At 45.0% G+C, this 15,555-nt stretch overlaps 1 protein-coding gene across 18 annotated transcripts in view; it reads right to left on the reverse strand.

Annotated features, from left to right (window-relative positions):
* The window catches only part of ATP2B2 (ATPase plasma membrane Ca2+ transporting 2), a 424,560-nt gene that overhangs the window by 198,907 nt on the left and 210,098 nt on the right, over window positions 1–15,555 (reverse strand). For all 18 annotated transcript variants that reach the window (XM_045493803.1, XM_045493802.1, XM_045493801.1 and 15 more), the window contains one exon: window positions 7,477–7,571. The gene's annotated coding sequence lies outside the window, so the exon portion shown is untranslated. The remainder of the gene's footprint in view (window positions 1–7,476; window positions 7,572–15,555) is intronic.

A 15,555-nucleotide genomic window follows, 5' to 3' on the forward strand; every position in this document is an offset into this window, starting at 1 on the left:
TGCTTGTCTGCTGGACTACGCCAGTGCAGGGAGACCACAGGGATGGCGGCTCTTATGGAGTGATCCCTGGGTGGGGATGTGAGGCTCTCCCAGGCGTGTTTACCTCTGCTGCCCCTTCACTAAGTAGCCCCAGACCGCTGCAAGTTTTAAGCTTGAGGGTCCTATTTTTCTGAGTGGCTTGTCTCTGCTCTTGGCTTCAATGCTGTGAGCGCTCCACGATGGCAGTGCATTTGCTTCCAGTTGCAAACTCCCTCCCCTGCGACCTCATAATTTACCCCATCCAGCGGCTTCCTTGCACTTCCTTTACTCAACAAGTTCTGAGCACCTACTGTGTGTGTGTGGGGGGGGGCAGTGCTAGGGATACAGAGAGAAGCAGGAGTTCCGCTCTGTGCTCAGGGAAGGAGAGGATCACACAGACGTTGACATTGATCCATGTGCTCGGAGAGGGTTAGATCACCTCCTCTGGATCATAAGGCTAGAAGGAAATAGGGCATGAAAATCAGACCTATTTGAGTCTAAGACCCCAGCAAACTCCTTCCACCGCTCCACTCCTGCTGTGGGGCATTTAGGATCTAGTGGGAGAGAGGTAACAAAACAACCAAATAAAACACATGTGATGGGTTCAACCACAGAGGCGTATCAGAAGAGTGGCAGGGACCAGGAAGATGGAGTGATTTGTTTTCGTGGGGGCGGAGTTACACTGCAGGTGGTTCTGGGGGAGGTGAAACTTGAGCAGGGTCTTCGGGTGACTCTTTGTCATTACAACTGTTTCTAAAGGAAGAGTAACAATGCCCCGAGTGAGGAGTGCTAGGGTTTTTAATGCATAAAATGCCTGACCATGAAGTGCATGAACTGTGTGCCATCTCCGCTCTTTGCCACATAACAGGGAGTGAGGCCCCTGTCCCTGGAAGGAACCAGGAAAAAATTTAAAAGTTACTAGTCAAGGAATCAGGGGAAAGCTTCTATCATCGGGTGAAGTTGCTGAAGAGTTCCTCAGTTCCTTCTAACAATAAGATCCAACGTATTTTATTTATTCTTGGCCCAGTGGAGGGAAGGCAGACCCCTTCTCACTTCTCCTACTGACTCAGGCAGGCCAAACCTGAGACCCGGGCCTGAGGGAGCTCAGTGACACCTGGGACCCCAGTAGCCTTTGATCCCATTGGATTCAGAAACAGTTTTGAGCAATTACCTCTCAGGCCCTTGTGTATTGGTTGCCTTAGTAACTCTCAAGGCAGCCCCTGAGGCAAGGGATGCTGTGCCCAGTGTACTGATGGGGAAAACTGAGGCCCATCAATGAGTGGCCCCATCTGGTCTCTCCAAGTCTGAGCACAGGGCTTCTGCCAGCACAACTGCCAGTACCCATGGAAGAAAGACCAAGTGAAGGGAACAGCCCAGAGGAGGGCATGTAGAGGAGGCCCAGAGGCTTCTGCTCTTGCCATCAGAGGTTGGACACCTGGCCTATCCACATGATGCTAGGGGCCCAGGAAGAGGGGGCAAGTCCTGCCTTACGACCAGCTGGCAGAATGGGCATGTGGCCTGCAAGGGCACCTTCCATCCTCCCAACCACCCCTGCAATGTGGCTGCTGGTTTATTTCCAGGAGAGCCAACCGAGGACCAGAGAAGGGAGGCCACTTGCCCAGCAGGACCCGATTTGAACCCAGAGTTCGTGTCCTCTCCACCACACCACGCGCCCACTCTACCCCCTACAAATGTTTTTGTTTCATCCTCACTTGGGTGCAGTTCAATACGCAGAACACCCCCCAGAGACACTGCAAACCCCAGCAGCATCATGGCAAGGCCTGGGGGCAGACCCTACCCTGCAACAGGAAGTACACGGGAAGACAGACTTGAGCGCAGCCCATCCCCAGCTTTCCTGAACACGGGTGCCCACAAGCCCGCCACTAGTGCTCTGGGGTTTCCGTGAAGCACTTCTACTCAGCTCCTCTCTGGAAGTACAGTGTCTCTGGGACATTTACCTCCCCCGACTGCCTCCGGCCCCAGGCCCTGCCCTCTGCAGTCTGGGTGAGCCGATCCATTAATACAGTCATCTTGACAGGCATCGGCGGGGGCCAACTAGGAGACATGGCCTATACATACATGGCCAATACATGCTAAGTATTGACGGCTGTCCCTGTGAAGACGCTTTTGCCTCCAGTGCGTCGGAGAGGACTTGGTTACCCGGACATGGGGCGGGGAGCATCTGATTTGGCAGCCTCAGCTCCAGGCTCTGCAACCCTGGGTGGGTCTCAGAGACTTCCAGATGTGTAGGGTAAGAAGAGAATTTATGGCACCTGGTGAGGCACAAACTCAGACCTCTGGATGGCTGCACTAAGTCAGAGGCTCCTGACACCTCGCCACTGTCACCCGGAACCACTAGGCCTATGCAGGGCAGGAGGCAATCGTACCAGGGCACACGGTGAGCTCCTGGCAGAGCAGGCCTGTGGGCATGGGGGGCTCTCTCTGCCCAGCCGGTCGCTGGGCTCCCTGGAGACTGCTCTCAAGAGCCATATGAGCTGTGGCCAGAACCCACCTGGTCCCACACTTTGTCTGCAGGGGAGGAAGCTGAGGCCCGAAGACAGAAGCCGGAGAATGCTGGCTGGTTGCCCAGCACCACATGAGGTCCTTTCCAGACATCCCTCACTTGTGTGGTAGGAACTCCCCCCCCACCCCCGCCCCGCCCCTTGCACATGAGGGAACTGAGACTGGAAACGTGGCAAGATTTGCCTAGAATCACAGAGCTTGGACTGGCGACATTGGGATTTAAACCCAACACCGAGGCATGCTTGTGCCCAGTCGGGCCCACTCCAACCAGATCAGAGCATATCCTCCCCAGTTGTCACTGTGGCATCAGAAATGTAGATTGTCGGCTCTCCATTCAAGCGATATTTGGGGTGGGAGAGCTGATTTTAAAGATGAGGATCTGTCAAGAAGGGGGTGGGGGGGTCTACCACTGACCTCTGACGTCTTCAGGGACCCTGGGCGAGCTGGGGATGCCACGGGGTGGTGGGCTTGGGTGCCTCTGCACTTGGGACTTCCTGTGTAACACAGACTCAGGAGCGGGTCTCATCCCAGAATGAAAGGTGAGTGACTGATTAGTCATCTGATTGCATGAAGAGCTAGTGGGGTTTCTTGGTGCTCTCAGAGCACTCAGGAAGGGCATTTTCCCTTCAAGGAGACAAAGACAAGAAACAGTCCGGGAAAGAAGCCTTTTCCCTCCCCGCTGAAGATCATGGCTAGGAAAGGCCCTCTGGCCCCCGGCACGTACCTGTCCAATAATAGCAGCCAGCTGCATGCCTGCCTGTCCCGTGGCCCTCCCCTGTGACCGCCTCGAAGGCTAGGACTCTGGCTTCCCGAGTTCCCTGAGTTCAGCACAGTCAGAGCTGACAGAAAGCTTGGGTTCAAGTCTGCTTGCTCTTCATGTTAGATGATGGCTGGCCCAGGAGACCCACGCTAAGGTTTGTTAAGGCCAAGAGTTAATGGGAAGCTCCTGCAAGCTGAGGAGTCAGTGATTTTGAGAAGGATGTTGCCCTTTTGGAAAACGATGTAAAATATTCTTTGAGTCTATTTAAGAAATGTCATGAATGCACTGACGGCCCTTCCAGAATCCACCTCAAACAATGATGATAGCGTTATGGGTTGAATTGGGCCTTTCCTCTCAGAGGTACTTTGGAGTTCTAACTCCCAGTAACTGTGAATGTGACCTTATTTGGAAACAGGATCTTTATGGAGGCAAGCAAGTTAAGATGAGGTCATTAGGGTGGGCTCTGATCCAACATGACTGGTGTCCTTATCAACAGGAGAAATCTGGAAACACACAAAAGCATAGAAGATGATACGAAAGGTCGGTGGGGGGAGGATCAGGGTAATGCACCCACAAGCCAAGGAATGCCAAAGATTGCCACTAAACCACCAGGAGCTAGGAACAGATCCTCCTTCATGGGGCTTGGAAGGAATCAACCCAGCTGATACCTTGGTGTCAGACTTCCAGCTTCCAGAATGTGAGACAATAAGTATCTGTGTCTTCAAGCTACTCAGTTTGTGGTGCAAACTGGGGTTGTTAACGGCAGCCCTGGTAAACTACTACAGAGAGCAAACTTTCTGTTCCCAGGGCTTGTGCAGTTGAGAGTCTGACATGGTCCCAGAAGAAAGGGGCCTGGGGTCCTCACCATTTGAGGCACCTGTTCTCACTGGAGACCACCAGGAGAACAGAAACCTGCTGAGCACTGTTAATATCCCAAGCAGTGCTGGACACTTCAGATTTCCTCCCCCACTTAATCTTTCCAATATGGCTTCTTACTCCCATTTTAAATTATTATTTTTTAACGTTTATTTATTTTTGAGAGAGAGACACAGAGTGCGAGCAGGGGAGGGGCAGAGAGAGAGAGAGAGAGAGAGAGAGAGAGAGAGACACAGAATCTGAAGAAGCTCCCGGATCTGAGCTGTCAGCACAGAGCCCAATGCAGGGCTCAAACTCACAAACCATGAGATCATGACCTGAGTTGAAGTCGGACGCTTAACTGACTGAGCCACCCAGGCGCCCCTTCTTGCTCCCATTTTAAAGAATATAAAACTGAGTTGGGAGAGTATGTCAACAACTTGCCCAAGATTGCATAGCTGGGACCTGAAACTAGTGGAGGTGGGCCAGGCAGCCAGGAGCCATGTCACCTCCCCAGACAGAACCCGTGTGGAAAGAGCTTCCCAGAGTTCACAAGCTGCTTTTAGAGGTTTGGGTGCATTTTTTTTTTTTTTTTTTTTGATCTGTGGCCTGTATTTCAGACCCTGGGGCAGTCTGGCCACGGGGAGGGCCCAGGTTTGTCTCCATTCTCCCCTTGAGGAAAACAGGATGGAAGGAAATGTCCCAACTCCCTACAAGGATAAGGTGTTGAAAAATCCTGAAGTACTCTCGAACCCTCATTTGCATAGGTTTTCACCTCTTATGGGGCACTTTCCCATGTGTTGTCCCTGCCCTCAGCACTGCCAGCAGATGGGAATTACTGTCCACATCTGAAGGAGGCATGAGTTGCTTTGTAAACTGGGGTTAGTGACGATAGCCTCATACATTGCTCTGACATGGAAATTCTGTCAGACCTCCCAGGTTTGAATCCCAGCTAGGGTAAGTGATACAACACTCTGTCCTTCAGTTTCTCATTTTGTAAAATGGGGATAGTGGTCGTGCCTACCTTATTATAAAAAGTGATTGCTATTACCGTTATTAATTCATTCCACCAACATGGATTGAGGGCCTCGTGTGGAGTCAGACTGACTCGGTTCAAATCCCTACCTTGCTACTTACTCACTGGATGACTATGGGCATTTTACTTAACCACTCTGTGCCTTGGTATCTTTTTCTGTAACATGGGGATAATAAAAGTACATATGTCACAGGTTGATGGTGAGGATAAGGGGCTGGTTCCCTCTAGGTGCTGAGTAAATCCTACATACTGTTATCACTGATGTCAGAGTTATTGGGATTCCTGTTGGGTCAGGCCAAGCCTCCATAGCTGCCCTGGGAGAAACTCACAATCAACAATCATCCTGGACTCCCCTCTGGAGGCTGGAAGGTCAGGTTCGGGGCCAGGGCAGCCCCACCTCTGTCTTCCCTGGATTCTCCTTGCCCATCCCCCATTCAGACCCAGCACCCCCGCCCCCCAAGCCCTCTCCCAGCTGCAGAGGAATGTTTCCCAAATATGCACCACATCACTAGAACCCTCCAATAGCTTTGTCACTACTCCTTGCAGACCCCTCCAGCCTGCTGTCCTCCTCACTCTTCCCCAACCCTGGACCTCTGCATGGCTGGCTGCTTCCTCCATGGAGACCTCCAGTCAAATGTCCCCTCCTCAGGGGACTGCCGGCCAATGCCACTCTGCCACCCGCTTTGTTCCATTCACAATGCTTGTTATGCTCTGATGCTATTTATTTGGTCACCTGTCCACTGGAGTGTCAGTACCATGAGGACAGGGGTCTTGTTTGTTTCACTCTTGAGGGCACCCTGGGGTGAATAAAAGCCTAACAATGACTGCACACAAAGGGTGCTCAATAAACACTCAAGAATAAGTAAACAGGTGGTCAGGCTCTGGCTTTAGGCATCCTTTAGGAAATGATAATGCATCTTTTTCATTATGTAATAAAAGCAGCTAAACCCCACAGTGAAAACTCTGCTAGGCAATTGTCAACCATGGGCCTGGGAAGCCTTTCAAGTCATCTTGGGAAATGAAGAGGGGCGGGGCGGGGAATGTCACCTTCTCCTCCCATAAATGGCTCAGAGATGGCTCTCTTCAACCTCCTTCCCCACCCACGCTTGTCAAAAGCTTCTGGGTTTAAACACCCATGTTTCTGTTCCATATTATCGATCGTTTAATATTCAAGAGATGGCATAAATAAATATGTGAGCAATTATGTAACATGTTTGGAAACAATCTGGTTAGCCCCGAAGTGCTGGGGCGAGAAACAAAACTTCAGCAAAGCCAGAAGCCTGGGTGATCTGTGAGGCAGGGGACAGAGGTGCGTGGCCAGTCTGCCTGTCTGCTCCCTCCCCAGTTCTGTCCAGAGGTATTCCTCTCCCTCAGCCCAGGCAGAGTGGGGTAGCAGGCATTGAGCGCAGAATCTTGGAGGCGCATCATGGTTCCCCCTGCTCCTGTCTGGGAGGTTACTTCTCTCTGGGTCAGTCTTCCCATCTGTGAAAGGACTAACAACACTGCATGGGAAGGTCAGGTGAGATGCTGACTCAGCTCTGGCTCAGAGGACAGTCTTTCTGAAGGTAAGTTGGGTCTGATGCCGAAAGATGAGCTGCATGAACTCTGGTTCCTGACATGGGGGGGGGGTAGGGGGTGCAGGCCTGGGCTTTGAGGTTCACAGGTGTATTAATGCAAGGTGGACTGAGCAAGGCAATAACAGAGCCCCAAAGAATGGGCTTCAGGAATACAGAGAAAGACATGCTTCCCAGTGAGGAGCAGGAGAAATCTTACAGAACTGCCAGATGGGCTGGCCCCAGAAGGTTGAGTGGGATTGTGACACCAGAGAGAGGGCCGCCCCATTTAACAAACACATATTAGGCACCTAGTGTGTCTGTCCATTCTGCAAGCATTTATTGAGCACCTACTAGGTTCCAGCAACTCTGCTAAGCACCTTACATGGGTCATCTTTGCTTGGACTTCACAAGAGGGAGATGCTGCCATTGTCCCCCATTTTACATATAAGGGTGAGACTCAGCTCACGATGACAAGTGATGCTGCCTTCCTTCTGCAACTTCTAGGCCATAATCCCTATTTAAATGCAAAAGGATGTGGGGCAGTTTTCCCAAACCAAAACAATGGTGCATAAATAATTCATGTGTCTTCTCTGAGGTTGCAGAGGGAAGGGAGCTGCCATCAAACTCTGCTTTCTTGCTCAGCTGACCCTCCATTTAGCAGCCCCCCAACAGTGCCCTCTTCCACATCTATCCCACTCCCACCCCAGCCAAACCCATCTCCAACTTACCCCTCTGCGTCTTCTGGTTAAATGAAAGGCGCCAGGATTCAGGAAATGGGGCCCATATCTTGCTGGCTCTGGGGACTGGGTGATGAAGTTCAGCTCTGGAAAAGGGGAGATGGCATTGGTTAGGGGTGGGTGACCCGATGGGGAGCCAGTCAGGAAAGAACAGGAAGGGAACAGTGCAGTGGAGTGGGACCTAGGCACCAGCACTGGGTGAGGGCCTGCGTCAGGGGTAGATGGAGACAGAGGAGAAGCAGGAGCGGCTCAGTTCCCCAAATACCTCCCAGGAGCTGACCTTGCCATATGGGGACACACCCCCTGACTTCCCCGTCAAGACCTCCCAGGCCTCAGGCCCTCTTAGGGGAGCAAGTCCATTACCAGCAGGGTGTCAGATGGGGTATTTCATCTGCTGGCTGGTGCGGCCTTCAAGGGCAGAAGGAGTGGGACAGAGTGGGCAGGGGTGTGCACAGAGGCCTTGGAGCAAGAGGCTTTATGTTTCTGAGTCTGCTTCTCCATCTGCAGGACAGAAATACTAATACCTATTATTCAGGAGTTTTGAGAGGAGTAACGGAAGTATAATATGTGTAAATGCCTTCGCTTGTAGATGTGTTTAATAAATAGCAGAAGAGAGCTAAATGTCTCTCCTGTATCAGGTTCCCTTTCTGTACCTATCTATCCATTTATTCATTTGTAACTTTCTATTTTGAGATAACTGTCCATTCAAAGCAAGCTTTAAAGAAATGTATAGGGAGGTCCAGTGCTCATTCCCCCAGCTGACCCCAGTGCTAGCATCTCACAGCACAGGGAGGTGCAGGGAACCTTCCTCTGGCTGACCCCAGTGCTAGCATCTTGTACCACGATGAGCTCTCATGCACCTTCCCCCAGCTGACCTGAGTCAACATCTCACGCTTAGTGCTCTGGCAAAACGAGGCACGTGACATTAGTACAGTCCCTGGAGCTAATTCAAATTTCACCAAGGTTACATGTACTTGTGTGTGTGTGTGTGTGTGTGTGTGTGTGTGTGTGTAGGTCTATGCAATATTATCACTTTGTAGTTTTATGTAAGCCCCACCACAATCTAGATACACATCTGTTCTACCAGCATGGCTTCCTTGGGCCCCTCCTTGATAGTCACATCCGTTCCCTTCCTGCCTTCATCCCTAACTCCTGGAAATCATGATTCTGTTCTCATCTCTATAAAATTGATCTTTCAATGATGTTCTATAAATGGAATCACACAATATGTGACCTTTGGAGATCGGCTTTCTTCACTCAGCCTAATTCCCTGGAGATTCCTCAGGTTGTTGTGCATATCAATAGTTCACTCTTTTTTATTGCTGAGTAGAATTCCATGATGTGGATGGACCACAGTTTATCCATTCATCTACTAAAGGAGATCTGGGTTATTACCAGTTTTTGGCTATAATGAGTAAAGCTACTATAAGCATTTGTGTACAGGGTTTTTGTGTGAACATAAATTTTCATTTATTTGGGATAAATGCCCAAGAGTGCAATTGGGTTGTGGGGTAGTTGCATATTTAGTTGTGTGTGTGTGTGTGTGTGTGTGTGTGTGTGCATGTGTGTTTAAAAGAAATGCCCAGGGGCGCCTGGGTGGCTCAGTCGGTTAAGCGTCGGACTTTGGCTCAGGTCATGACTTTGCGGTCCGTGAGTTCGAGCCCCACATCGGGCTCTGTGCTGACAGCTCAGAGCCTGGAGTCTGTTTCAGATTCTGTGTCTCCCTCTCTCTGACCCTCTCCTGTTCATGCTCTGTCTCTGTCTCAAAAATAAATAAAAACGTTAAAAAAAAATTTAAAAGAAATGCCCAAGGGAGCCTGGGTTGCTGAGTTGATGAAGCATCTGACTCTTGGTTTTGGCTCAGGTCATAATTTCACTGTGAGACTGAGCCGAGCCCTGTGTCAGTCTTTGCACTGACAGTGTGCGCGTGGAGCCTGCTTGGGATTCTCTCTTCCTCTCTGCCCAGCCTTCCCCCCATCCAAAATAAATAAATAAACTTAAAAAATAAAAGAAACGTCCAAACTGTTTTTCAAGAATGGCTATGTACTAATTGATATTCTCACCCACCTATGAATGATCTAATTTTTCTGCATCCTGCTCAGCATTTGGTATGATTTTTTATTTTTGCCATTCTGATAGGTGTAAAATATCTCATTGTGGTTTTAACTTGTATTTCGTTATTGGCTAATGATGTTGAACATATTTTCATGTGTGTATTTGCCATCTATCTGCACATCTTTGGAGAAATGTCCCTTCGTGACTTTTGCCCATTTTTGGGGTTGGATTGTTACATATGTTTAACAGTGGAATTTTGAGAGTTTTAAAATTTATGTCAGCTACTAGTACTTTGTCAGATTCCATGGTTTGCAAATACTTTCTCCCAGCTTGTAGCTTGTTTTTCTTCCTCTTGACAAAGTGTTTTGTAGTACAAAAGCTTTTAATTTTGGTAAAGATAACTTTATCTTTTTATCTATCTTATCTATCTATCTATCTATCTATCTATCATCTATCACCTACCTAAGTATTTAATTACGATTCAAGTTAGTTAACATATAGTGTAGTACTAGTTTCAGGAACAGAATTTAGTGTTTCATCACTTACATATAACACCCAGTGCTCATCCCAACAAGTGCCCTCCTTAATGCCCATTGCGCATTTAGCCCATCATCCCTCCCACCTCCCCTCCAGCAACCCTCAGTTTGTTCTCTATATTTAAGAGTCTCTTATGGTTTGCCTCCCTCTCTGTTTTTATATTATTTTATTTTTCTTTCCCTTCCCCTATGTTCACCTGTTGTGTTTCTTAAAATTCACATATAAGTGAAATCAAATATTTGTCTTTCTCTGACAGACTTATTTCGCTTAGCATAATACATTCTAGTTCCATCCACAATGTTGCAAATGGCAAGATTTCATTCTTTTTGATCACTGTATCTACTTTTTACTTTTTATGGATATTTTTGGGATTAAGTCTAACGTGAATTATTTTCCTAATTTTTCTTCTAAAAGTTTTGCAGTTTTAAATTTTGTTTGTTACTGAGGGTTGATGGGGGGTGGGAGGGAGGAGAGGGTGGGTGATGGGTATTGAGGAGGGCACCTTTTGGGGTGAGCACTGGGTGTTGTATGGAAACCAATTTGACAATAAATTTCATATAATAAAAAAAATAAAATAAATTTTGTTTGTTAAGTCTATGATCCATTTGAGCCAATTTTTGTGTAACATGTGAGACTTAGGCGGATTTTTTCTTGTTGCTCTTGTTTGCCTATGGATGTCCAATTTGCTTCAGCATTATTTGTTGAAAAGGTTATTACCTTTCTTTCATTGAATTGCTTTTGTACCTTTGTCAAATATTAGTCAGTTGTGTGGGTCTATTTCTGGGTCCTCTGTTCCATTCCATTAATCCATGTGTCATCCTTCTGTCAACACCACACAGCCTTCGTTTCTAGATAAGTCTCGAAATGAAGTAGGATGATTCTTCTCATTTTATTCTTCTTTTTCAAAACAGCTTCAGCTGTTCTAGCTCCCTTGCCTTTCCACATAATTTTTAGAATAATATTTTTCACATTTACAAAAATTTTGCTGGGATTTTGATAGGAACTGCACAGAATTGACATCTTTATTATCTTGAGTCTTCCGATCCATGAACATACTAGGGCCACTTCATTCATTTAGATCTTCTTTGATTTTTCTCATCAGTATCTTGTAGTCTTCAGAATATAAGTCTTGTGCATGTTTTGTTAAATTTACACCTATATTTTTTTTGTGTGATTATAAACGGCCTTATGTTTTTAATTTTGGTGCCCACATGTTCTTTGCTAGTCTACAGACATACAACAATGTTTTGGTATGTTTATTTTGTATCCTGTGACCTTCCTGAACTTGGTTATTAGTTCCAGCAGGGTTTTTGTTTTGTTTTGTTTGTTTGCCTCCTTGCTTTGGTAGATTCCTTTGGAGTTTTTTAATGTAGACAATGACTTTATCTCTACATAGGGACAATTTTGTTTCTTCCTTTCCAATCTGCATGCCTTTTCTTGTCTTGTCTCACTGCACTGACTAGACTGCCCAGCACTATTTGAAGGCAAGTGGTGAGAGCTGACATCCTTGTTTTGTTCCCAGTTTTAGGAGATAGGATTCAGTCTTTCATCATTAAGTATAATGTTAACTGTAGGTTTTTGTCAGTATTCTTCATCAAGTTGAGGAAGTTCTCTATTCATATTTTTCTAAGCATTAGATCATGAATGAGTAATGAATTTTATCAAATGCTTCCTGCATTGATGCATATGATCATGTGATTTTTCTTCTTCAGCCCATTAACATGGTGGATTATATTAGCTGATTTTTAAAAGTTAAAGCAACCTTGCATTCTTGAATAAACACTAGTGGGTCCTGAAGCATAATTATTTTTATATATTACTGAATTCTCATTGCTAATGTTTTGTGAAGGATTTTTCACATCTGTATTCATGAGGGAGGTTGGCTTATAGTTTCATTTTTTTATGCTGTTGTCTGGTTTTGATATCAGGGTAATACTAGCCTCATACATTGAACTGAAAGCGTTCCCTCTGCTTCTATTTACTGGAAGACATTGCGTAGAATTGGTGTTAATTTTTTAAACATTTGGTAAAATTCTCCCATGCAACTATTAGGTCTATTACATTAATAATTTAATGTAATTATTGATATGTTAAATTTTAAGTCTATCCTTTTATTTTTTGTTTTCTGTTTGTCTTTCTACAAACACAACCACATCTATAAGTGTTGTAGTTTTGCTTTGACCACCAAACATAATTTAGAAAGCTCAAGAGGAGAAAGAATGTGTATTGCATTTAGCAATATTTTTGCTTACCATACATATTCTTTTTTCCTTCCAGGTGTTCTAAGATTCCTTTCTAAAAAATTGTTTCCTTTCTGTCTGGAGAACTCCTTTCTGTTATTTTAGGGCTGATCTTCTGGCAACAAATTCTCAGTTTCCTTTCATCTGAGATCTCGATTCCCCTTCATGTCTGAGGGATAGTTTTCCTGGTAATAGGGTTCTCAGTTGACAGTTCTTTCCTTTCAGCATTTGAAAACTGTTGTACCACTTCCTTCTGGCCTCTAGGGTTTCTAATGAGAAATCCACTGTCCTTCAAATTGTTTCCCCACTATCAGTGAGTTGTCATTTTCCTTCCATTGCTTTCACGTGTTTTTTTTTTGTTTGTTTGTTTGTTTGTTTTTTTTTAGTTTTCAGAAGTTTACTATTTTGAGTCTTGATGTGCATTTCTTTGGGTTTATCTTCTTTGGAGTTTTCATAGCTTCATGAGTCAGTAAGTTTATGACATTTTTGTTTTGTTTTGTTTTGTTTTGTTTTGTTTTGTTTTTACCAGATCTGGGGAGTTGCCAGCCATTTTTTTCTTCACGTACTTTTTCAGCCCCACTCCTTTTCTCATCTCCTAGGAGTTCAATGACATAAACATTAGAACTTTTGTTACAGTCCCACAGGTCTCTCAGGCTTTATTTTTCTTTTTTTAAATGTTTATTTATTTTTGAGAGACAGAGAGACAGAGCATGAGCAGGGGCGGGGCAGAAAGAGAGAGGGAGATAGAATCTGAAGCAGGCTCCAGGCTCTGAGCTGTCAGCAGAGAGCCTGATGCGGGGCTCAAACCCACAAGCCGTGAGGTCATGATCTGAGCCAAAGTCAGACGCTTAACCAACTGAGCCACCCAGGCTCCCTGGCTTTATTTTTTTAAGCTTAATATGCTATTCAGATAGACAGTTTCTTTTGTTCTATATTTCCAGTTCAATGATTCCTTCCTTTGTCCCCTTTAGTCTGCTGTTAAGCACATCCATTGAGGTTTTTTTTTCTTTTAATTTCAGTTATCATATTTTTCTGTTCTAATATTTCCATTTGGCTCTTCTCTAAGTCTTCTATTTCTTTGCCAGGACTTTCTTTTTCTTTTTTTTTCTTATCAGTTTCAAGTGTGTTCATAACTGTTCCTTGAAGCATTTTTTATGATGGTTACTTTAAAATCTTGGTCAGATAATTCCAACATTTTTGCCATCTCAATGTTGGCATCTACTGATTGCCTTTTTTTCATTCAGTTTAAGACTGAATGAATTAGTTCTTGGCATTGGGGAATTTTAATTGAAATGTGGGGATTTGGGATATGAGGTTATGGGCCTTGGATCTTATTTAAACCTTTGTTTCAGCAGGCTTCCATGACACAGCACCAGCAAAAGAAGGGGGTTTGGGAATGACAGCTCCCAATTAGGCCCTGACTGATACTTCCCTGGCTAGGAGGAGTAGGAATGACTTGTTACTGTTCCCAGTGTGGTCTCCACTGGTACCCTGGGGGCTGGAGGTGAGGTCTTATTACCACCTAGTGGGAAAAAAAAGCCCTGGCTCCCTACTTGGCATTCTCTGACACCACCCAGTGTGGGACTTGGGGTTGCCTCATAGTCTGATGAAGTTAAAAGTCTAGTCTCCCCACAGGATCACTGCTGGTGCATGTAGGGCCATAAATGTTTTCTATGGTGTTTGGCTGGAGTACAGCAGTTTTTGTCTAAAAGTGTCAGTTTTGCTAGGCTGTCCCCTTCCTTGTTCTTTAGCTAGAGATAACAGGCTTCCCCCTACCCCTCAACTACCTATTGGCATTTTCTCATCTCTGGCTTCTTTCTCCAACACTGTGATATATGAAGAAAAACCACCACCACTACAAACTCACTACTGTGTTGTTTCTTGGGTCCTCAGGTCCCTTGCAGGCTTGTCCTTTCTCTGTCTTTCAGAGTTTTCTCTTTTCTTTTCTTTTTTAACTTATGGAAAGTTTTATTTTATTTTTCATCTTTTTTAAAAATTTAAATCCAAGTTAGTTACCATATAGTGTAATAATGATTTCAAGAATAGAATTTAGTGATTTATCACTTACATATAACACCCAGTGCTCATCCCAACAAGTGTCCTCCTTAATCCCCCTCCCCCATTTAGCCCATCCCCCCACCCAACACCCTTCCAGCAACCCGCAGTTTGTTCTCTGTATTTAAGAGTCTCTTATGGTTTGTCTCTGTTTTTGTATTATTTTTGCTTCCCTTCCCTTATGTTCATCTGTTTTGTATCTTTAATTCCACATATGAGTGAAATTATATTTTTGTCTTTCTCTGACTTATTTCGCTTACCATAATACACTCTAGTTCCATCCACATTGTTGCAAATGGCAAGATTTCATTCTTTTTGATGGCTGAGTAATATTCTATTACATATATATATATATATATATTACATATATATTATATAATGGAATATATATATATATATTACATATATATTATATAATGGAATATATATAAATATATTCCATTGTACACACACACACACACACACACACACCACATCTTTATCCATTCATCAGTCAAAAGACATTTGGGCTCTTTTCATACTTTGACTATTGTTGATAATGCTGCTATAAACACTGGGGTGCGTGTGCCCCTTCAAAACAGCATTTCTGTATCCTTTGGATAAAAACCTAGTAGTGCAATTCCTGGGTCATAGGGCAGTTCTATTTTTAATTTTTTGAGGAACCTCCATACTGTTTTCCAGAGTGGCTGCACAGTTTGCTTTCCCATCAGCAGTGCAAAAGGGGCCTTCTTTCTCCACATCCTCACCAACATCTGTTGTTGCCTGAGTTGTTAATTTTAGCCTCACAGTTGTGAGGTGGTATCTCATTGTGGTTTTCATTTGTATTTCCCTAATGATGAGTGATGTTGGGCATCTTTTCATGTGTCTGTTAGCCATCTGTACGTCTTCTTTGGAAACTGTCTATTCATGTCTTATGCCCATTTCTACACTGGATTATTTGTTTTTTGGGTGTTGATGTGGATAAGTTCTTTACAGATTTTGGATACTGACCCTTTATCTGATATATCATTTGCAAATATCTTCTCCCATTCTGTCGGTTGCCTTTTAGTTTTGCTGACTGTTTCTTTGATGAGCAGAACTTTTTATACTGATGAGGTCCCAATAGTTCATTTTTGCTTTTGTTTCCTTTGCCTCTGGAGACGTGTCAAGTAAAAAGTTGCTGCAGTCAGAGTCAAGGAGGTTG

This window comes from Leopardus geoffroyi, chromosome A2 (assembly GCF_018350155.1).
Source record: "Leopardus geoffroyi isolate Oge1 chromosome A2, O.geoffroyi_Oge1_pat1.0, whole genome shotgun sequence".
NCBI classification, from domain to species: domain Eukaryota; kingdom Metazoa; phylum Chordata; class Mammalia; order Carnivora; family Felidae; genus Leopardus; species Leopardus geoffroyi.